Below are 21,760 nucleotides of genomic sequence, written 5' to 3'. Positions count from 1 at the left end.
ACAGTATATCCCTTTCCCTCTCTTCCCACAGCAACACTGATGTTTACTATTCTTATATTTTGGTCATCTTTGCTGTTTTGCAGAGTGTGAGGTGAAACCTTGAAGGCTTTTTTATTTGCATTTCTCTTACTTGTGATTCAAAAATATTTTCAGAATGATCATTTATGGTTTGCAGTCTTCTTTGGAGCACTGATTTTTTTCGTTTGACTACTTGTCTATTTTTCATTTGACTACTTATCTGTTGGGAAATGACTCTAGATATTATTATATATTTGTTTCAATCCCCTACCATATCTTGGGTGTCAGTCTGTATCTGATTCCCACTGAGAGGGAGATCAAAATCTGTAGGTAAAAATGAAGGAAATTTTAGGGGAGAAGTGACAACTTCCTCCTCAAATTTGTAACACATATGCCTTAGGGGTATGTAAGGGAAAAGAGGATGATCAGAGAAAGTATAAGTCTAGGGCTCAGTATGGATGGGCAGATAATGAAAGCTTTAAGATTCCCAAGGGACTTTAAGTATAGGGTGTCTCAAAATCCTTAGTGCAATTTTAAGTTAAGAAAGCCTAAAACTGTAATAAGACTTTTGAGACACCTTGTTTTCCATTCCTTTGATACCCCTACAACAATCCTGCAAAATATGTACAATTATCCCCATTTTAAAAAGGAAGGTCAGGGAGGTTAATTGATTTTCCCAGTGTCACAAAGCTAGCGAGTATCTTAGGTGAGATGTGAACCCAGTTCTTTCTCATGTCAAGGCTTGCAGTCTCTCTACCAAACCATGCTACCTCTTGAGATAAATTACAAGAGAGAGAATGCAGAGTTGTTTAATTTTTTCTTTGCTGCTGTTGTCTCTACCAAGGATAATTATTTCAGAACTAGAAAGGACAAAACAAAAATGACTAATAAGGAATTCATACCCAAGAAATCTTAAGAGATAGTAAAAGCACTTAGCTGACCATATGTATTCAAGTTATCTGGTACTGATGAACTTCTGAACACTGATAAACTATTTTTTCAGGTATAGAAAGACCTGGCAGATGTGACTGCTGAACTAGGACCAGAGATAGATGAAAGATCATGAAATAAAGCAATACTACTATAGGCAAGTTGACCAATAAGAAAACAGAAGAAAATGGAGTTGGGGGTGTCTACCCCAAGAAAGTGGAAATTTCCGCAGTAGAATGGGCAGATAAGAATTATTTGTTCCAGTGCTCATAAAGGAGGCTGATGACTTTGTGCAACTCTGCCATCCAATTCACTCACAAATCAAGATATTACCCCATGATGTCACTGGTCATATTCCAAAACAAAGGATGAACAACGTATTACATGTATATATATTTATATGTATATAATATGATATATTGAAGATTATCTCAGAGGTGAGGCATTAAACTTAAAGAAGACAGAGAAAACTTCTTGAAGAAGGTTGGACTTTAACTGAGTCTTGAAGAAAGTCAAGTAAGTCAGGAAGCAGAGATGGGGAAGGAGGGAGTTTCAATGCACTGGCCAATCAAAATGCTCAGTCAGGAGATAGTGTATCTTGTAGAGGAAAACAGTAAGTAGGTTAATTTGATTAGTTTGCCGAATAGGTAGAAGGGAGTAAGGACTGAGGAGACTTAAAAGTGAGGAAGAGGACAGGTTATGAAAGGTTTCAGAAGTCAAACAGAGGATTTTATACTTGGTCCTAGAAGTAATTGGGGACCCCCGGAGTTTGTTAAATGTTGGTCAATCTGGTTAAACTTGTGCTTTAGGACAATCACTTTGACAGGTGAGTGGAGGATAGACTGCCATGAAGATACATGTGGCAGGCAAGATAGCCAGTAGGGTATTGCAATACTCCACGCAGGGAGTGACAGGGGTCTGCACTAGGAAGATAGCTGTGTCAGAAGAAAAAGGAGGGCATATACCAGAGGTGTTACAAAGGTAAAGTTGACAGCATTTGGCAACTGATTGGACATTGGGTGGGGGGTGGGAGCATGAAGAGTCATGGATGACACTTAGATTATGAACCAGGGCAACTGAGAGGATGGTGGCTCATTGACAGTAATAGGGAACTTAGAAAGAGGCAAGAGTTTGGGGAGAAAGATGAGTTTGGTTTTAGACGTGATGATTTTAAGGTGAATACGAGACATCTGGTTTGAGATGTCCAAGAGGTAGACATGTTAGACCAGAGGTAAAGAGAGAGGTGAGGGCTAAACAAATACATTTGAGAATCATTAACATAGCTATTCAAAGATAACTGAATCCATGGGAGCTGATGAGATAACCAAGTGAAATAGTATAGATGGAGAAGAGAAGAGGACTCAGGAAAGAGTCTTAGGGAATACCCATGGATAGTAAGCCTAACCTGGAATAAAGATCCAGGAAAGGAAATGAGGAGAGGTCAGATAGGTAGGAGGAGGAGATCTAGGAGAGACTAGTGCCATGAAAACCTAGAGAAATGATAGTGTCAGGCTATTGAGAGGTCAAGAAGAGAAAAGGCCATTAGATTTTCCAATAATAGGTCATTAAAACATTTGTAATGGAGAGAGCAGTTGTATGATGATATCAGAAGCCTAAATGTAGAGAGTTAAGAATGCAGTGAGAGGAAAGGGAGTAGTGGTATAGAGTATAGAAGATCTTCTTGGGAGTTTAGCTATGAAAGGGAGGAGAGATACAGAGAGATAGCTAGCAGTCGGGATGGATAGATCTAGCCCAGTAAACTCAATTAACTCTTTTAAAAAATTACTCACATGGCATAGCAAGAACAACAATTAAAAAGCATTACCCTAAAATTTAGGATACTTTCTCCACACATACACACAGATTCAGGTGACTAGGGAGTGAATACAAACTTAAATCAGAATGGTATTGAGGCACAGATGTAGGAAACACATCTACATCTTCATCTACAAGGAAACTCACAACTTGAGTAACTGGGGACTAAAGCAGAGAAGCAGTCTATGTCCCAGGGCAAGGTTTTTGTTGTTCTTTTTGTTTTTGTCTTTAGCTGGCCTTTTCATATCACACTCTTTAAGCCCTATGCTCTTTCAGAGGTGTGGAATGTTTCCTAAAAGTCTAAAAGGACTTGTCCCTTTACATTCCCAAGACTCTGCTTTTGCCCCTTCTGACCTTGTACTTTACAAAGTCCTAGTGTTACCCTTTTTACTTCTATCACCACACCCCTCCTCCTTGAAGGAGAAAAACAGTTGGGAAACCAAAGCAACTAATACTCTTTGACTTTCCTTTACTACATGACTCCATTTTGCTTCAGCCTTGGGCTTTCCTTGGTTACTCTCCAGATGAGACTAAAATTTTTGAGCTCAGAGATTTACATCTGCTCTCTAAAGCCTGCACATTTTCTCATTCCAGCTACCAACAACTTTCATCTCAGTCTTCCTCAGATTTCTTGTCAACCTACTAATGTTCTTAGTGGGGCTGCTTTCTGAAAAGTGGCTCCATTTACCTCCACTTTTTGTGTTCTCCTAATTCACCTTTAATTCCCTGCTTTACTTAGAGGCAAGGACCTTTTGTGTCAGTGTATAAAAAGTCTTTTATCAACATGAACATTCACAATTTTAACATATAATCTACAGAATTACTAGTCTTGTCTATTCAAAAACACAGTGAAGAGCACTTACTGGGTACATATTTCTGCCAAAACAGGAATTCAATTTCTTTTATGTATTTATTAAACGTATCTTCCATTGAAAATTTGAGACACAGCCTACTTGGGATAATTTCAGAAAAGTTCTCCCTAAATCTTTAGAAAGTAGGATGAGAAATACAGGAACTGCAATCCTTACCACTAGCTCTTTGTGTGACTTTCAAAGGAATGTCATTTTTCTGTTAGCTCATTCCCTCATCTCTTAAATTTCCCACTATCTTGTCTCCCCAACTTTTAGTGAAGGATCCTCAGCTAAATTCCACCTGTATACCACCTCAGTGAACTCAGTGGAATAGAATAGGATGTGCAAATGAGGACATGACATACACTGGAGCAATGGGGCCCAAGGTTTAGGCTTCCAGAAATGGCTCGTTAGCCCCCACTTCCCTTTAACAGGCTCAGCTGACACAGAATTTGTGTTCTTCTGCCAATTAACAAATCAAGTTGTTCAAAGTGGTAATTCACATAAACTATTACCCCTTAAGCAAAAGTTTTCTTTTGTTTTGTTTTTGGAGGGGGGAAGGAAGAGCAATTGCAGTTAAGTGACTTACCCAAGGTCACACAGCTAGTAAGTGTGTCAAGTGTCTGAGACTGGATTAGAACTCCTCCTGACTCCAGAGCCAGTGCTTTACTCACTGTGCCACCTAGCTGCCCCAAGCAAAAGTTTTGGTGCTGCCAGCTGCTAGAAGTATCTCCCACCTCTGGAAACACAACTGACTAAGCATCCTATAGCACTAGCATTTCTCTGTGGGATCTACTTTTCTTACATGGCAACTGGGAGGTAGAAATCCTGGGTCACATTTATAGTCTGGAACTGAACAAGGTACTATATGTACTTGAGCCTTGTACTGAATCTCTATTGCCAGAACCATTGATTCTATAAAGTAATTTATATATCACATGGATACATCATTTTAAAATTTCCAAAGCACTGTCCTTGCAACAAAACTGTGAGATAGGTAGTGGGGGTATTTTGACTCCCATTTTACAGATGGGGAATCTGAAACCCAGAAAGGTTAATTGACTTACACCAGGTCTTTTGAACCTAATGTAGACTTTCTATCAAGGTGCTTTGCCTATATATATTCTTGGAGGGAAAAAGGTATGTTGAAAGATTCCTTAAAGCCTTTTGATTCTTGGAAAGAGATATATATATATATATATATATATATATATATATATATATATACACATATATATGTATATATATACACACATATATACACACACACGTGTGTATGTATGAATACAATTATGTGTACATATATATTTTTAAAAGTTTTGTTTCTTTTTTACATTAAAATATTTATAGATTACTCTTCTCACATCTCTTGTAACAAAATATATTGTTGTTTGCCTGTCATTTTCAAAGAAGACCAATGATGTCACAAGGGTGATGTCTTAACTCAATCATGAATTGAATCTAAGTGAGGCAAAGCTTCACAAAGTCATCAACCTCACTCTCTCCTCCAGGGACATTGAAGTCCAGTGGCAAGACAAAAAATCAAAATGACTAGCAATGACTCAGGATGCAGTGGTTGACCCTGGTCTTTTAAAATTAAGGTCTTTCCCAGGTCTCAGTAGGTCTCAGCAATTCTCATTTAATGACTAAGGGCTAGGTAAGAATTGAGACAAAAGATGGCCTAGTTTACCATTACAAAAATATCATTCTGGGAGGGGAAGACTCTCAAAGTTTCTGGCCAGAATAGAAAATAATAACAACTATACATAAGGAACAATACAGTGGTCACATCTAAAAGTGGGTACAACGTTTTATATCTGTAACATCCCCCAATCTATTTTTAAATCAAAAAAATAAAAATCTATTTTCCCTCCTTCCCATTCCCTACTCAATTGGGGGAAAAATAGAGAGCATGAGAAAATAAAAATTTTTCATAACCTATATGTATTATTAGGCAAAACAAATTTCCTCAAACATTGTGTATATCTATATTCATATCTATATCTATGTCTATATCTACGTCTCATTTTGCATCCTAAATCCATCACTTTTGGAGTAGGAAGTGGAGAGTATGTTGCATCCCTGGACCTCTGAAATCATGGATGGGCATTGTACTGATCATTGTTCTTACAGCTTTCAAAGTTGTGTGTGTTTTACAGTGTTGCTGTTACTGTAAACAATGTTCCGGTTTTGCTCATTTTATTCTTCATCAGTTTATAAAATTCTTTAACATTCTTCATTTTTATAATGTTGACGTTATGGTATACATTGGTCTTCTGGTTCTGTTTACTTCACTCTGTATCAATTCATATAAGTCTTTCCTTGTCTCTTTGAAATCATCTATTTCATCATTTCTTAAAACACAGTAGTATTCCATCATATTCATATACCACAACTCCTTCAACCACTCTTCCTCATGTGATGGATATTCCTTCAGTTTCTAGGTTTGTTTGTTTTGTTTTTTTGTTTTGTCACCACAAAAAGAGCTGCTATGGTTATTTTTTGTACATATAAGACCTTTTCTTTTTTTCCTTAATCTCTTTCTACCATAGACCTAAAAGTTGAATAGCTGGATGAAAGGGGAAGCACTGTTGATTTTTTTTCCTATAATTCTAGAATGGTTGTATCACAGGCCTATTAGTGTGCCTATTTTCCCACAATACGTCCAGTGTTTATGATTTTCCATTTTTGTCATCTTTGCCAATCTGACAGGTGTGAGGTAGAATTTCAGAACTGTTCTAATTTGTCTTTCTCTAATTAGTAGTGTTTTGGAACTTTTTTTAAATATGGCTATAGGTAGCTTGGGTTTCTTCCCTTGAGAACTGCTTGTTCAAATCCTTAAAGCATTTTTCATTTGTATAGTGGCTCTTATTCTTACCAGTCTGAATCAGTTCCTTATATACCTTGGAATTAAGACCTTTATTAGAGAAACTTGCCACAAAGATATTGAGAGAGTAAGGATAAGCAAAGAAGAAACAAAATTATTGGTTTTGTAGATCTTTTGATGGCATGCCTAAAGAACTCAGGGTTCACTAAAATCAAAAAAATTAATAACTTCAACAAACTTGCAGAATATAAAATAAATCCACACAAATCAGCACTTATATATACTATCGATGAAAGCCAGCAGGGAGAAATAGGAAATGAAGTTTCATGTAAATTATTGCAGAGTACATAAAATACTTGTGAATCTACCTTCCATGATACACATAAGAACTATATGAATATAACTCCAAAACACTTTTTTTACAGAAATACAGACCTAAATCAATGGGAGAAAACCTAATTACTTATGGGAAACACAAATCAACAGGATAAAAATAACAATACTACATAAATTAATTTACTTATTTGGTGATCTACTAATAAAATTAACAAGCATCACTTTATAGAACTTGAACAAATGATTAAAAATCATATGAAAGAAAAAAACATCAAGAATCTCAAGGGAAATAATGAAAAGAAATGGGAGCAAATGGGCTCTAGCAGTACCAGATCTCAAACTATACTATAAAACAGTAATTTCAAAATAATTTGATTTGGTATTTGGAGAGAGAGAGAGAGAGAGAGAGAGAGAGAGAGAGAGAGATTGATCAATGGAATAGATCAGCTATACAACATATAGAAGAAAATGGATCTGGTACCTTAGGATTCAATAAACACAAAGATGCCAGCTACTGAGATAAAGATTCACTCTTTGACAAAATTGCTGGGAAAATTGGACAGCGGTGTAGAAGAAATTAGATTTAGACCAACATGTCACACTTATTACAAAGATAAGCTCCAAATGGGTATAGGACTTAGACATGAAAGGTCACATAATAAAAAATATTAGAGAAAAACATGGGTGGAAATTGCCTATCAGATCCATGGGCAGGAGGAAAGTTCATGACCAGATAAAGGATAGCGAGGATCACAGATGACTTGATTACGTAATTTGAAGCGTTTTTTTCTTTTTTATTTGTTTATTTATGGTTTCTAATATTCACTTTTATAAGATTTTGAGTTCCAAATTTTTCATCCTTCCTCCCTCCCTTGCCCCCTCCCCAGGACAGCATGCAGTCTGATATAGGCTATACATGTACAATCATATTAAACATATTCCCTCATTAGTCATGTTGTAAAAGAAGAATCAGAACAAAAGGGAAAAACCATGAGAAAAAAATAAGTGGAAAATAATATGTTTCAATCTGCATTCAGACTCCATAGTTCTTTCTCTGGATTTAGACAGCATTTTCCATTATGAATCTTTTAGAATTGTCTTAGATCATTGTATTGCTGAGAAGAGCTAAGTCTGTCAAAATTGGTAAAGAGATTTTTTTTCAAACAAATAAATCCAGTAAAGCTAAGATTCAAAGGTATACATGATATTTTATACTAGGCTAAGTCAATGAATAGTGTTATGGTAGATAGAGATCTGTCCTTGGAGTAGAAGAGATCTGGCTTCAAATTCTGCCTCTGATGTTATACAGACTACATGACCCTGGACAAGTATTAATCTCTCAGTATTTAAAGCAATTCTCTAGGTCTTTAGGTTACAGAGCAGCTGCTGGGCTTCATTGGTAGAGAGGATTCTCTTACCTTAACCAATGAAATCATAGATCTGGTTTCCTACCCCCCCCTCCGAGAACAGGATAAAAACTTAAAGTACACGGCATTTAAAATTCTTTGGAAATCTTCTCTGAAAAGAATTTCCCACTTCACAATGGTGTGAGGATCTAACTGGTAGTTCAAAACCCCAAATGGAGTCACAAAGAGATGGATATGACTGAAATCACTGAACAGCAACATGTACTTATTTATGAATATATTAACATAAGCTCCTTGAGAGCAGGGACCAATTTTGCTCCATTAGCACAGTTCCTGGTACATAGTAAACACTTAATAAATGCTGGTTTTGAACTACTAGTTAGATCCTCACAACACTGTGAAGTGGATTGTCAAAATGCTATAATCTACATTTCCCTACTTGGGGACTAGAGCTCAGAAAGTTGAAGTGACTTGTCCAAGATGACACTCACTAGACCAGTACTTGCTAGAGTCAGGACTTCTGACTCCAAATCCAATGCTCTGTCTGCTTTTCTGTTCAATCAAGTCAGTCATGTCTGACTCTTAGTGACCCCATTTGTGATTTTCTTGGCAGAGATACTGGAATGGTTTGCCATTTCCTTCTCCAGTTAATTTTACAGATGAGGAAACTGAAGCAAAGAGGGGTTACATGATGTTCCCAGGGTCAGACAGTTAGGGTATCAGGCCATTTTGGACTCAGGAAGACGAGTCTTCCTTTCTCCAGGCCTGGCACTCGAGGCATTATGGGCACCATCTACCTTCCTTTGCTCTGTCGGCTGTAACTCAGCTAATACCTGGCAAAGCCTTATGCAAAGGAGTGGTTTGTATAAATAGATAATCAGGAGGATCACATGCCAATCAAACTCACACACACACACACACACACACATTGTAATTGTTCTTTAGAACACATACTTTTAAGACAGTAGCAGGCAAGGTGATTATCTTCCAATTATGTAATTGTTCTGGCTGCAACACTTCAGTTTCCAATCAAGACTATTATGATAGCAAGTTAAAGAGCTGAGTGGAACAGGTTTCTAAGCATGAAAATCTGAAGCTGTATAATGCTTTATCACCAGGACTCTTGCCTCCTTTTCCATAAAGGAGAAAAGGAAAATGAGTAAATTTCAAAAGCATTGGAATTTAGGTCCAGTTTCTTAATGGTAAATTGGCTTGAGGCCTTTAATAGCAAATGCTTTGGAAATATTAAATCTGGAATATATTTTCAAAACCTCTGGGAACATAGATTAAGGTCAATAGCATCAACAATTAATCCATAGCACATAATACAAAGTAGACTATGGTTAATCATTCCCTTAGGAAATATTTTATTGAGGCTTTTAAAAAAATAGCACTTTCTCTTTGGTCCATTCTCTACTTAGCTGATCTTCCAAAAGCCAAAGTCTGACCATGTCATTTCGTTTTTCTTTTTCCGAGGGGGGAAAGCAAGGCAATTGGGTTTAAGTGACTTGTCCAAGGTCACACAGCTAGTAAGTGTCAAGTGTCTGAAGCTGAATTTGAACTCAGGTCCTCCTGACCCCCAGGCTAGTTCTCGACTCACTGTGCCACCTAGTGCCTTGCGACCATGTCATTTCTAATAAATTTCCATGACTCCTTATTGCATCTAGGATCAAATATAAAATCCTCTGCTGGGCTTTTAAAGCCCCTCATAACATGTCCCCTTCCTACCTTTCCAGTATTCTTATACTTTATTCCTCTTTATGTATTCTATGATTCAGTGGCACTGCTCTTCTAGCTGTTCCTCACATAATTTTATCTCCCTACTTTACATTTTCATTGACTGTGTCACATGCCTGGAATCCTCTCCTTCCTCATCTCTGCTCTTTGATTTCCCTGGTTTCTTTAAGAAGCTTTTCTCAGTCTTCTTTAATGTCAGTACCTTCCCTAAGAGATTATTTCCAGTTTATCATGGATATATCTTGTTTGAAGGGAGTTATCTGCATATTATCTTTCCTCTACCCCCATTAGATAGAGAGCTCCTTAAGAAATGGGTCCGGTTTTTTTGCCTTTTTTGTTTTTTGGTTCCCAAATGCTTAGCAAAGTGTTTGGCACATAGCAGGCATTTAAAAAACGCTTGTTGACTTGATTTGGCTTTTTACCTCACTTCTTGAGACTCCCTCCATTCTACAAGAAAGCCTCACCTTGGAACCAAGAGAAGCAATCAAATCAAACAAATTAGGACATCACCCATGTGTGATAGCACATGTATCATTCCACCTCTAGACTTCACCATCTCTTTTGGAGAAGAGGTGTGTTTCATCAGCAACCCTTCAGAATAATTATTTGGCACTACATTAATCCAAATTCTGATATCTTTAACACTGCTTTCTTTTATATTTTATTATTGTTTTGTATACTGTTCTTTGTTGCTATTTTAAATTCATTTATGAATGCATGTATATACATAAATTATAGATATATACACACACATATAGCTACAAATATATGTATTATATGCATGCACAAATCTTTCCAAGTTTTTTTTTACTTTCTCACATTGATTTTTTTAATATGAAAGAATTGTATTCCATCTCATCCATATTCCTTAATTTATTCAACCATATTCCATTTGATGAGCACCATTTGCCTTAATTGTTTTTTCTTTAACAAAGAGTAATGCTCTGAGTATTTCAGTATGTGTGGTACCTTTCCTTCAATTTTTTACCTTCTTTTGTCACATGCAAATTAATGGGATTGATGGGTAAACAGTTTAGTGAATAAATTAGTCATTTCTCTTGCATAATTCCAAATTGTTTTACAGAATGGTTATAAGAATTAACAGCTCCATCAGCATTAGTGTATAGGGGTGCATGTGGTATTCACGGAGAACTAGCACCTCTGACATGAGTGCTTGATGAGACCTTTTCAGGGCTGTTCATTTACCTTTGCTGTCCACTTTTCACTCAACTCTCACCCAGGGCTCCAAGAAGCTGTAGCATGAGCATGGGCCACACCCTTGGAAAACCAAACTCAGAAGATGGGCTAAACCAGGTTGAGGGTAACTAATAGGCCTCAGATTGCTCAATGAGTTAAAGGATGTGTACCCTCAATCATGTGGAGACTTTTCCTGGCTGAATGGGCAGATGAGGACAATTTTTTTCCAACAGCCATGAAGGTGACTGAAGCAGGCATCATGGATTAGCTAGAGCTTGGTCAGACATGAAAGAATGAAAGCAGCTGAAGCAGGTGCTGTGCTTAGAGCTTGGTCAGACATCAAAGATGCTAAGGCCATTCACTGCATCCTGGGCCATAACCAGTTGTCTTGACTTTTGTCGTCGCATTGGACTTCAATGACTCTAGAATAGAGACTGAGGCTGAAGGCTTTGTGCAACACTGCCTTCCTTAAACCCAGTTCATCATCTATCATCCACTACTTTACCTCAACATCATGATGTCATTTGTTCTCTTTGAAAATGAAGGATGAACAACAACAGTGCATATGTCTTTCCAAAGTCCCTCCAACATTAAGAGTTCACATTTTTTATTATCTTTGCAAATTTGCTGAGTGTGAACTGAAACCTCACAGTCTTAAATTCGCATTTCTCTTATTAAATATTTAGAGATTTTCATACAGTTATTAATAATTTTCAATACTTTAATGTTAGATAGGAACAAAAGAGAGAGACGAATTGAGATAGGGCTGAGAAAGATTGAATTGATATCCATAGAGACTGCTGTCATCTGCCTGCCCTCAGAAGTAGCGAAGGTATACACGCATATGTCTCTTTTCCCCTCTGCTTGAGCCATGGATTAATTTAAACCTCACTGACTGAAAGAAAACCCCAGCCTCCATTTAGATCCCTTCAGATTTTTTCCCCTGAGAAGAGATTAGGTCTGAAATTGGGGCTTGTGGTAGCTCATCCCTTTTAGTTCAATCAGCCAGTGGTTAATAATAAAATTTTGTGCTATTTGCCTTCCTTCCTTTTATCTCCTGCTGGCATCTGCCTTTTGAGTATTTATCCAAAAGAGGTTAAGTAAAAGGCATGGATAGGATGTGGAAACACATGTTGGGTAGGACTTTTATGTATGCCAAGTAAGCAATCTTCGGTTTCATGCAATTTGGAAAAGTTCCTTTGCCCCCAAATAAAATTTCTTAATGTAACCCAGGCAGATCTGGGCATGCCCTCCTTAACATGGAGCTAGCCGGACAAGAATAACCTCCTCTGGTTGGCTGCCTGTGATTTTAAAACTTGTGAGACAGCTGTTCATTCTTTTTTTTTTCACTCACTTTTATCTGCTTCATCCAGAGGGTTAGATCACAGTTCACCCATGGCATGGGCACCATAATTGAACCAGTGAGAGGAGAAGGACTTCCATTCTCCTGCTCCTTCTCTTTTACCCATGGCTCTGAGAAATGGCCTGCCAGTGTTTCGTGACTTTCCTAAAAGTGCTATTTGTTCTTAGTTTCAGGCAGTTGAGTTGATCCCTAGGAGACCTAGGAGTTTGAGTAATGGCAAGCTTGGAGCTAGGATGGCTGATAGTATAGTGCAGCTAGACAGGCTGGCATGGAAACCCTGAGAAGCCAGGGTACCTAGAACTTGAGCCTAAGGAGACATTTGGATTTAAAACTGGAGCTGTGCTCGATGGGAACTGAACTTGTCTATGAACTTAATCACCTTCCTCTCCCCAGAGACAGAGGTGGTACATAGAGGAGAAGGGATTGCACTTCTCACGTGGAATTAGAGTACAGCTGTTGTTCAGTTGTTTCAGTCATGTCCAATTCTTTGTGACCCCATTTTTGGGATTTTCTTGGCAAAGATACTGGAGTGGCTTGCCATTTTTTTCTCCAGCTCATTTTACAGATGAGGAAACTGAGGCAAATAGGGGTTAAGTGACTTACCCAGGGTAAGTCACCAGCTGGTAAGTGGATGAGGCTAGATGTGAACTAAAGAAGGTGAGTCCTCCTGATTCTAGACCCAGCACTCCTTCCACTGCACAAGGGATCAACTCCTATAATTGGGGGAACACTATCTTCAGAGAGCCTAGATACCCCTAACCCCCTTAGGGGTATCTTAGGATTCTGGGGGAGGTGTGGTGAAATCTAACACAAATGACTTTGAGTCAGTGAAGGTCAAGTTACTCTGTGTTCCACTAACTTGAAATTCCACAAAGCTTCATTCCTTTGGTCTAAGTAGAAAGAGATTCTGAAATGGAAATTTCCTTGGTCAAAATAACACTAAAATGTGTGTGCATAAGCTTCAATGTGAAGGAATTGACCAGATGCAATCTTGGTAATTAATTTTGATCGGATTAGGTAGAAATAGTGCCAATGGAATTAGTACAGGAAACTGAATATTTGTGGTAGACTTTGGTGAAGGAAAGGCACAGACAAAAAGGAAGTATAGCAGCCTAATAGAGAAGACCAAGGACCCAGTTTAGTTTGGGGTTTTTAAAATCTAGTTCCATGAGTCAGTATTTTCAGTATCTTTCCAGGACAAATGACAAGGATAGTTGCAAGGATAATCTGAAGTTTCTCTGTTTCCCTATTGTCTCAAATTTCAGAGACTCAGCTCTAGATGAAAAAGGTAGCAGTTCAAAGTAACATAGTAGTGCTATGAATATAAAAAGAGAACTTTAGAGCAATGGTTTTCAAAGTGTGGTGCGGGGACACCCAGAGGTCTCCAGAATCATTTCAGGGGGGGTCTGTGAAATCACAATTCTTTTAATGATAATAAGAAGACACTTTAATTACCAACATGGTAAATATCAGTAGCTATAACCCATATAATAAAAACTTTCAGGGGATCCACAATGCTTTTTAAGAGTATAAAGCGATTCTGATAAGAAAGTTTGAGAACTTCTCTAGAGAACTGAGATCTCCACATTCTGCTCATTCATTGGCTTATGCAGAGGATCTGAACACATAATTTCATTCACTAAGATGTTTGTAGCATTTCCATCTCCTATTCTTTTTATTCCTATAATGAATGTTGAATGTTCCTCCATGAGAAGGAAGAAAGCACTTTTAAACTTCTCAGGAAAAAATGTTTTTGGACAGAACTCTGTTAGTCTTTTCCCAGGGGCCAGTGGTAGAATAGATAGAGCACCAGGCCTGGAGTCAGGAAGACTCATCTTCCTGAGTTCAAACCTGCGCTCAGACACTTAACTAGTTGTGTGATGCTGGGCAAGTCACCTAACCCTGTTTGCTTCAGTCTCTTCATCTAAGAAATGAGCTGGAGAAGGAAATGGCAAACCACTCTTGTATCTTTGCCAAGAAAACCCTAAATGGGGGTCATGAAGAGTTGGAAAAAACTAGAAAAAAAGTTGACAATAACAACAACAAAGATCTTCCCCCACCCCACCCTACAACAGAATGTAAACTCCTTTGACTGGTCTTTGCTGTTACTGTTGGCATCTGTTTGCTTGATTGCTTGTTTTGTGTGACCAGAGCGTGCCTATAGAATTGAATTCAATCCTATCGCTCAGCATTTTAAACTCCATGATGATGATGATGGTGATGATGATAAATAAAGCCCTGGAATGTTTGCTCTATTTAAAACCAGGCACAGAGAGTGACTGCTCAGAGAGCAATTGGTACGTAGAGAGTAGTGTAATTTAGAAGTCCCCTAGAGGCCATTTCATCTTTTTTTTTCCTTCTGTACATTACTTAGAGCTCATAAAGAGCTCATGGGGTGATGTCTTGACTTGTGTGTGAATTGGATTTAAGTGAGGCAGAGCTGCACAAAGTTGGTAACCTCATTCTCTCTTCCAGAGTCATTAAAGTCCAGTGCAGGACAAAATTCAAGACAACTGGCAATGGCCTGGGATATAGTGGATGACCTTGGCACCTTTGATGTCTAACCAAGCTCTAAGCATAGCACCTGCTTCAGCTGCTTTCGTGGATCCTTGGAACTAATTGCTCTCATCTGCCCATGCTGCCTGGAGAAGTCTTCACATAGTTGTAGACATCTCTCTAGAGTAAACCATAATAGAAGAAGGTGGGGTTGAAATTGTGGAGAGGATAAGGGCAGCTAGGTGGCACAGTGGATAGAGCACAGGCCCTGGAGTCAGGAGAACCTGAGTTCAAATCCAGCCTCAGACACTTACTAGCTGTGTGACCACAGGCAATCACTTAACCCCAATTGCCACCCTCCCCATGCAAAAAAAAAAAAACATGTGGAGAGGAGGAAGATCTGAGGCCATTACAAATCATGGCATGTGGTCCAGAAAGAATGATTGATATGGAGTAAAGAAATCTGGGTTCTAGTCCTGGTTCTTCTACTAACTCACTATGTTATATTAAAAGAAAATGGACACATTTCTGGACCATAATTTCTTCAAGAGGGCTGACTAGCTGATCTATTTTATTTTAGCATAAGCCATTTAATGACTTATTGATATATAGTTATTTATGTGTAAAAGAGGCAGTGTGGTGTAGTGGATAGAGAGTTGGCCTGAGGGCCAGAAAAAGCTAGGTTCAATTCCTGCCTCTGACACCTACTGGCTATGTTACTTTGGACAAATCATTTAATTTCTCAGTGCTCTGGTCAAATCTCTAAGACTATAAGTTTTGTGGAGAAGGTGTTGACCTGCATTAGTAGAGATGAGTTTCCTCTTTGGAGAGCTCCAAATACTAATGAAATCACAGGTCTTATCACTATCTCTATCATTATATATATATATATATATATATATATATATATATATATATATGTAGGTACTAGGTGGCTCTGGGGAGCCAGGTAAGCTGAGCTCTCAATCATCTACTGAGCCAGAAGACCCATTGAATATTCTCTCATAACTCACCCCCCTTCCTTTCCTTCTCCTTCCATTCCTGTGGGCAGAAATTCTCTAGAAGTTCACTCTCTTTCAGGGATGTTGCTTTCTTGTCCTAGCAACCTACTCCCCCTCCATTTGTTGGGTGGGGCTTGCTTTTAAAAGCCTATAACAACAGATGGCCACAGCCAAGGAGATGGAAAGTAAAACACCCCTACTTGGTTACTTTCATAGTCTTATCAGCTTATTATTTTATTTCTAGAGGTGTATGAATAGTGAATTCATCGTTAAGTTTATAACAGCTCAATACCACTTTCTCACTTTAACATTTGTTCTAAATTAAAATAAATTCCAAGCTCCCATACTCATTTTGATCCAAAAATGCCCTGACAGAATAAGGAATGTTTATCTTCCCCCTATTTCCAAGAATTAAATAGGATACACACAGAGATAATTGTTTCTGTTGATCAACAGCTTTATCACATTTGCCAGTTTAAGAAACAAAGAAAACTTTTAACACAAATGTAGGTGCCTCCCAAACCCAGAGGAGAGTAAGAGTGTGTTTAAAAAGAATGAGTGGTCTACCACACAATAAATAGCCTCTTGTCCCCAGGAAAAGGAAAAGGGAGAATTTGAAGGTCAATGGTTCCCCTTTCCAGCCCAAACAGGATCATCAACAGCAGATGTGCTGGGGACATAGTTTGTGGTTGCATTCTCAACAGACTGGTTCAGCACTCCTTGTAGTCACTTGCAACCTCCCATCTACTCTCGCAAGATCACAGGATCACAGATCTAGAGTTGAAAGGAAGCTTGAGGCTACTGAGATTAATTTCCTCATTTTACAGATAAGGAAACAGAGGCTGAAAAAGTTAAGGGACTCATCCAGGGTCATACAACCAGTAATTGTTTGAGGCAAGATTTGAAGGAAGATCTTCCTGAATCTAATTCCAGCATCTCATCTACTACCCTCTCTTTACCATCCACTTCCTCTTCCTTCCTGCTCCATTCTCTGTGTCTCCTTTCTTTGGCTTCTGAATCTCATACCCCCAAGGCCATCCAATTGAACTTTGGGTAGTTTGTCTTCAGTCAGGTCCCCAAATTCCTTGGAATACAGGGAACTCTGGGAAGACCATCCAGCAGAAGAAAGCTCACCCTCCCCAACCTTCCCTTGTTCCATGCCCAAGTCTATTGATAGAGCAACGAAAGGTGAGTTACATTTATATGAGAGACAGTTTGATGCAATGATTAGAACACGGGATGTGGAATTTGAAGGACCTGGATTCAAGTCTCGCCTCTGTGCCTTTGGCCCATCACTTAACCTCTCTGGGTCTCATTTGTCTCAACTGTAAAACAGAAGAGTTGGACTAGATGACCTCTGAGGTCCATTTGAACTATAAATCTATAAGAGCCTATGAGCCTATATGCGTATGGCATGTTCTCATGTTTTTTTTTGTATCTCTAATGCCTAACATAGTTCCTGGCACATAAACTCTAAATAAATTGAAAGTTCCCAAGTTGATCCAAAATGAAAGTTGGGGTGAATCCACTAGTTATTGATGTAAAATACGTCTTTGCTTTCTCTTCTATTTACTATCCCTGCTTTCTTCTCCAACCTTCTTCCTTGGTACCTTGCCTACCCAAAGGGGAAAAAAGGTAGGCGAATAGTTTTTGAGATGAATAAGGTGCAGGAATGCCTCCCTGGTAGCAGTACTCATCACATAAATCATCATGCCAAGTTACCGCTAATGGCAACAAGTTATCAGAGTTAATGGTTACAGATCCTATTGCTGATCTTTGAGACTGATTTATCTGCCCACCAACAGGTTCATCTCTGTCCTCCACACATAATTACTGTTGGTAGCCACAAAACTGGAGTTTCAGATTCACTTGGTTTTCCATTTTTATATTAAAACGACTCTAAGAGGACCACACCAATGTGTGGTTAACAGTGGAATAAATGGAAATCCATATATTCTGCTAGGAAATAGCCCTAATTTTAAGTTAAGTTGTTTTTATAGAATTTCCTTGTTAAAAAATTGACAACTGACAAAGTCATTCATTCATTCTGTCTGAACAGGCTTTAAAGAGTCAAGGCAGTGGGAGGTGGGAGGGGTTGTATAAGAAACAACTACGTGTAGTGGTAGAGTACGAGCAACTGTAATAACAGCCCAAACCAAAGGAGGAATCAAGTTGAATACTAGGAAATAAGAGTGTAGGACATGGAAATCCCAACAGACGGAAGAAATTTCTGTAATTATTTATTGCATACTATTCTCAATAATACACTCTTTGGTCCATCGATCTTTACATACAGCACTGCTTCTCATCTATGCGCCTTTGTACCGGCTGTCCCCCAAACATAGAATGTATTCACCCTTTACTCTCAAGCATTAGAATCCCAAGCTTCCTTCAAATTTCAGCTCATGTCACATTCTACATGAAGCCTTTCCTAATTCTTGCATCTACTAGTGAACTCCTCTCAAACATCACCTTGTATGAATTTTCAATATACTTAAATGGAGTTGTCTCTCCCAACAGAATGCAAGCTTATTGAAGCTAGAGTCTGTTTGTCCTTTGACTTTGTACTCTTAGCACTTTGCACAGTGCTCGGCACATAGTAGTTGCTTAATGCTTGTTGATTAATTATCTCTACTATTCTTCCATAGAATCCAGATAAATAGTTATATTAATAATGTTTATGTTAGTTGGTAATTTCAGTCATATGTGACTCTTTGTGATTCCTTTTGGGGTTTTCTTGGCAAAGTTACTGGAGTGGTTTGCCATTTCCTTCTCCAGCTGATTTGGAGGGAACTGAGGAAAACAGGGGTAAGTGACTTGCCCAGGGTCATTCAACTGGTAAGTATCTGAGGCCACATTTAAACTCAGGAAAATGAGTTTTCCTGACTCCAAACCCACCACTAACCAAGTGTATGGGGTGTTCATGGAGGACTAGCACCTCTGGTGTGAGGGCTTTCGAGCCCTTTTCAGGTTTATTCAGCCACTTTTGGTGTCTACCTGGTACTCAACTTCACCTGTAGCTCCAAGTAGCTGTAGCATGCTCAGTGGCCATAAGCTCATAAAACCATCTAGGCAGACAGGATAAACCAGGTTGAGGGTAACTGATAGGTCTCAAATCTATCTGTTAGTTAGGGGGATGATTTCCCCAAGCATGTAAAGATTTTCCCTAGCTGAATGGAAAACAATTTTGTTCTGATGGCCACAACTTGCTGGCTGAAGCAGAAACTGTGGAGCTCTTCAGGGGCCTTAGAATTTGGTCAGACATTGAAGACACCAAAGTCACCCACTGCACCCCAGGCCATCACGGGATGTCTTGACTTTTGTCTTGCCATTGGACTTTGATAACCCTGAAAGAGAGAGCAAGGCCAGTGCTTTCTTTCAACTCTGCCTCACTTAAATCCTATTTATGCCCATGTTAAGACATTATCCATGATGTCATTGATCCTCTTCTAAAGTGAAGGATAAGCAGCAATAATAGGAGTGGTTTGCCATTTCCTTCTTTAGCTCATTTTACAGATGAGGAAACTGAGGCAAACAGGATTGAGTAACTTGCCCAGGGTCACACAGCTGGTAAGTGTCTGAGGCTGGATTTGAATTCAGGTCCTCCTGATTCCAAGCTTGGTGTTCTATCCACTGTGCCACCTAGGTGTCCATGCATGACATGTAAATATGATTTAATTCCTCAGAGAATCGTAGGATCTCAGATCTGGAAAGGACTTCAGAGTACAGTCAGTTTAACCTACACTTGAACAAGATGATTTGTCCAACCTTTCCTCAAAGATCTGCAGTGAGAGAGAAGTCTACATCCTACATCAGCCCACTCCACTCTTGGATGATTGATTCATTGTTAGATAGCTTTTGCTTAAGTAATGTCTAAATTTGCCTCTCTGTCACTTCTCAGGCATGACAAGATTAATTATTCTTCCACAAAGCAGACCTTCAGATACCAGAATATACCTGTCATATCTCCCCAAGTCTTTTCTTCTCAAAGCTAAATGTTCTAAGTTCTTTCAGCCAACCTGCAAAACAAACAAATAACAAAAAACCTCCTTGTGTCTATTTTGGATATACCTCTCTGTCTCTCTGTTTCTTTGTGTCTGTCTGACCCTCTTTGTCTCTGTCTGTCCCTGTCCATCTCTGTATCTCTTTCTGTTTCTGTCTCTCTCTCTGCCTCTTTCTCATCTCTCCTGATACAGTATAACTTCCTCGAGGGCAGAGACTGTCATTTTTGTCTATATATCCTGTCATAATGCCTGGTTGATAATAGTCACTTAATAAATCCCTGTTGATTGATTGATTGAAAGAGCATGATTTTGATCCCCTTCACCATCTACAGCCTACCAAAGGATATCAGGCAGCCTGCGAAAAATGTAGAGAATATTTTCCTTCCTGCTCTAGAAGATATTATCCAGCTTATTGATCTTCTTTCTCAAAGTTGGTCCTCAGAAGTGAACACAATAATGCAGAGTGATCTGCCCAGGGCAGAATTTAGCTGCACTAAAACTTCTCTAGTTAACAATGTATTTTCCTCACAAGAACTCCATGAAGCACAAGAATTATCCTCCTTTTTTAAACTTGACCAAGATTACAAGGTGGGTGAGTGACAAACTTGAGACTTTGATTGAGGGCCCTTGACTCCAAATCTAGTACATTTTTGATAATGCTTTCCCTCCCCCAGATTTCTCAGCTGAGGACTCCACCTCATCCTTTACAGAGGCCATTGGACAAGATTGACTCTTCTCCCCATTTCCTTGTCTCACAACTCCTCTCTGTCATGATATCCCTCTTTGTCTTCTCCTTTACTCCAGTCTTTGATAAAGTGGCAGCCTAGTCACTCTCATCTTAAAATACACATACATACACACAAACACACACCCCTCCCTCATTATATTCTCCTGTTCCCTCAAGCTATCATCCTATACTTCTCCTGTCTCCCTCAGCCAAACTCTTAAGGGGAAAAAAGTCTCTACACTCACTGATTGTACATCCTCTTCCTTCAGTCTCTTCTAAACCCTGACTCTAATAGAATATTTAGCCTCATCATTCAACTCAAACTTCCCTTTCCAAAATGATCAATGATCTCTTAAACAACACTTCTAAAGTCTTTTCTCAATTCTCATCCTTCTTGATCACTTCTCACCTCCCTCTCTTGGAATTCATAATTTCCTTCAAGGCTTAGTTGAAAGCAGCTGGTGCTTTCCTCATCAAGGTTACATTTCATCTAGTATGTATGTGTGTATGTATGTATGTATGTATGATTCCAATCAGTGATTAAAGACCTTTCCCACCCATTCAATAGGCCTCAATGGGGCCAGTTAAGGGAAGCTTGATTAGAGGTTTGTTTGTAGGCAGGCCTACACCCTTTACTTACTAGGTGCTAAGTCCCAGGCCTACACTCTTTACTTGATTGGGTGTGAAGCCCTCAGGCCCTAAAAAGAGTATATTTGCCCAGAAGGCAGCCATTGAGAATTCAGAATTCAGCCTAAGGAGAAGGAGTAAGAACTCTGAGTCAACAGAGCTGCAGAGAGAGTATAGAGAGAAAAGTGGAAACCAGGGAGCTGTGGAGACCAGAGAAATGAGGAGGGAGAGAATGCAGGCAAGCAGACAGTTGGGATTCTGAGTGTTTACAGGGAGGCTCTAGCAGGGGGAAAGGTGTAGTAGCAATTAGATTTGAAGATCTTTCCCACCCATTAATAGGCCATGTGACCTAATTACATCACAGGAAGCCTAAGTTACATGTGGTGGGAGGAGCTTCCTGACAGGAAAAGGAAGTTATTCACAGAGAATGCTGAGAGAGAGAACAGGAATGGCTACTAATGGCT

The sequence above is a fragment of the Trichosurus vulpecula genome, chromosome 2 (genome assembly GCF_011100635.1).
Source record: "Trichosurus vulpecula isolate mTriVul1 chromosome 2, mTriVul1.pri, whole genome shotgun sequence".
NCBI classification, from domain to species: Eukaryota; Metazoa; Chordata; class Mammalia; order Diprotodontia; family Phalangeridae; genus Trichosurus; species Trichosurus vulpecula.
This window is presented reverse-complemented; position numbering follows the sequence as displayed.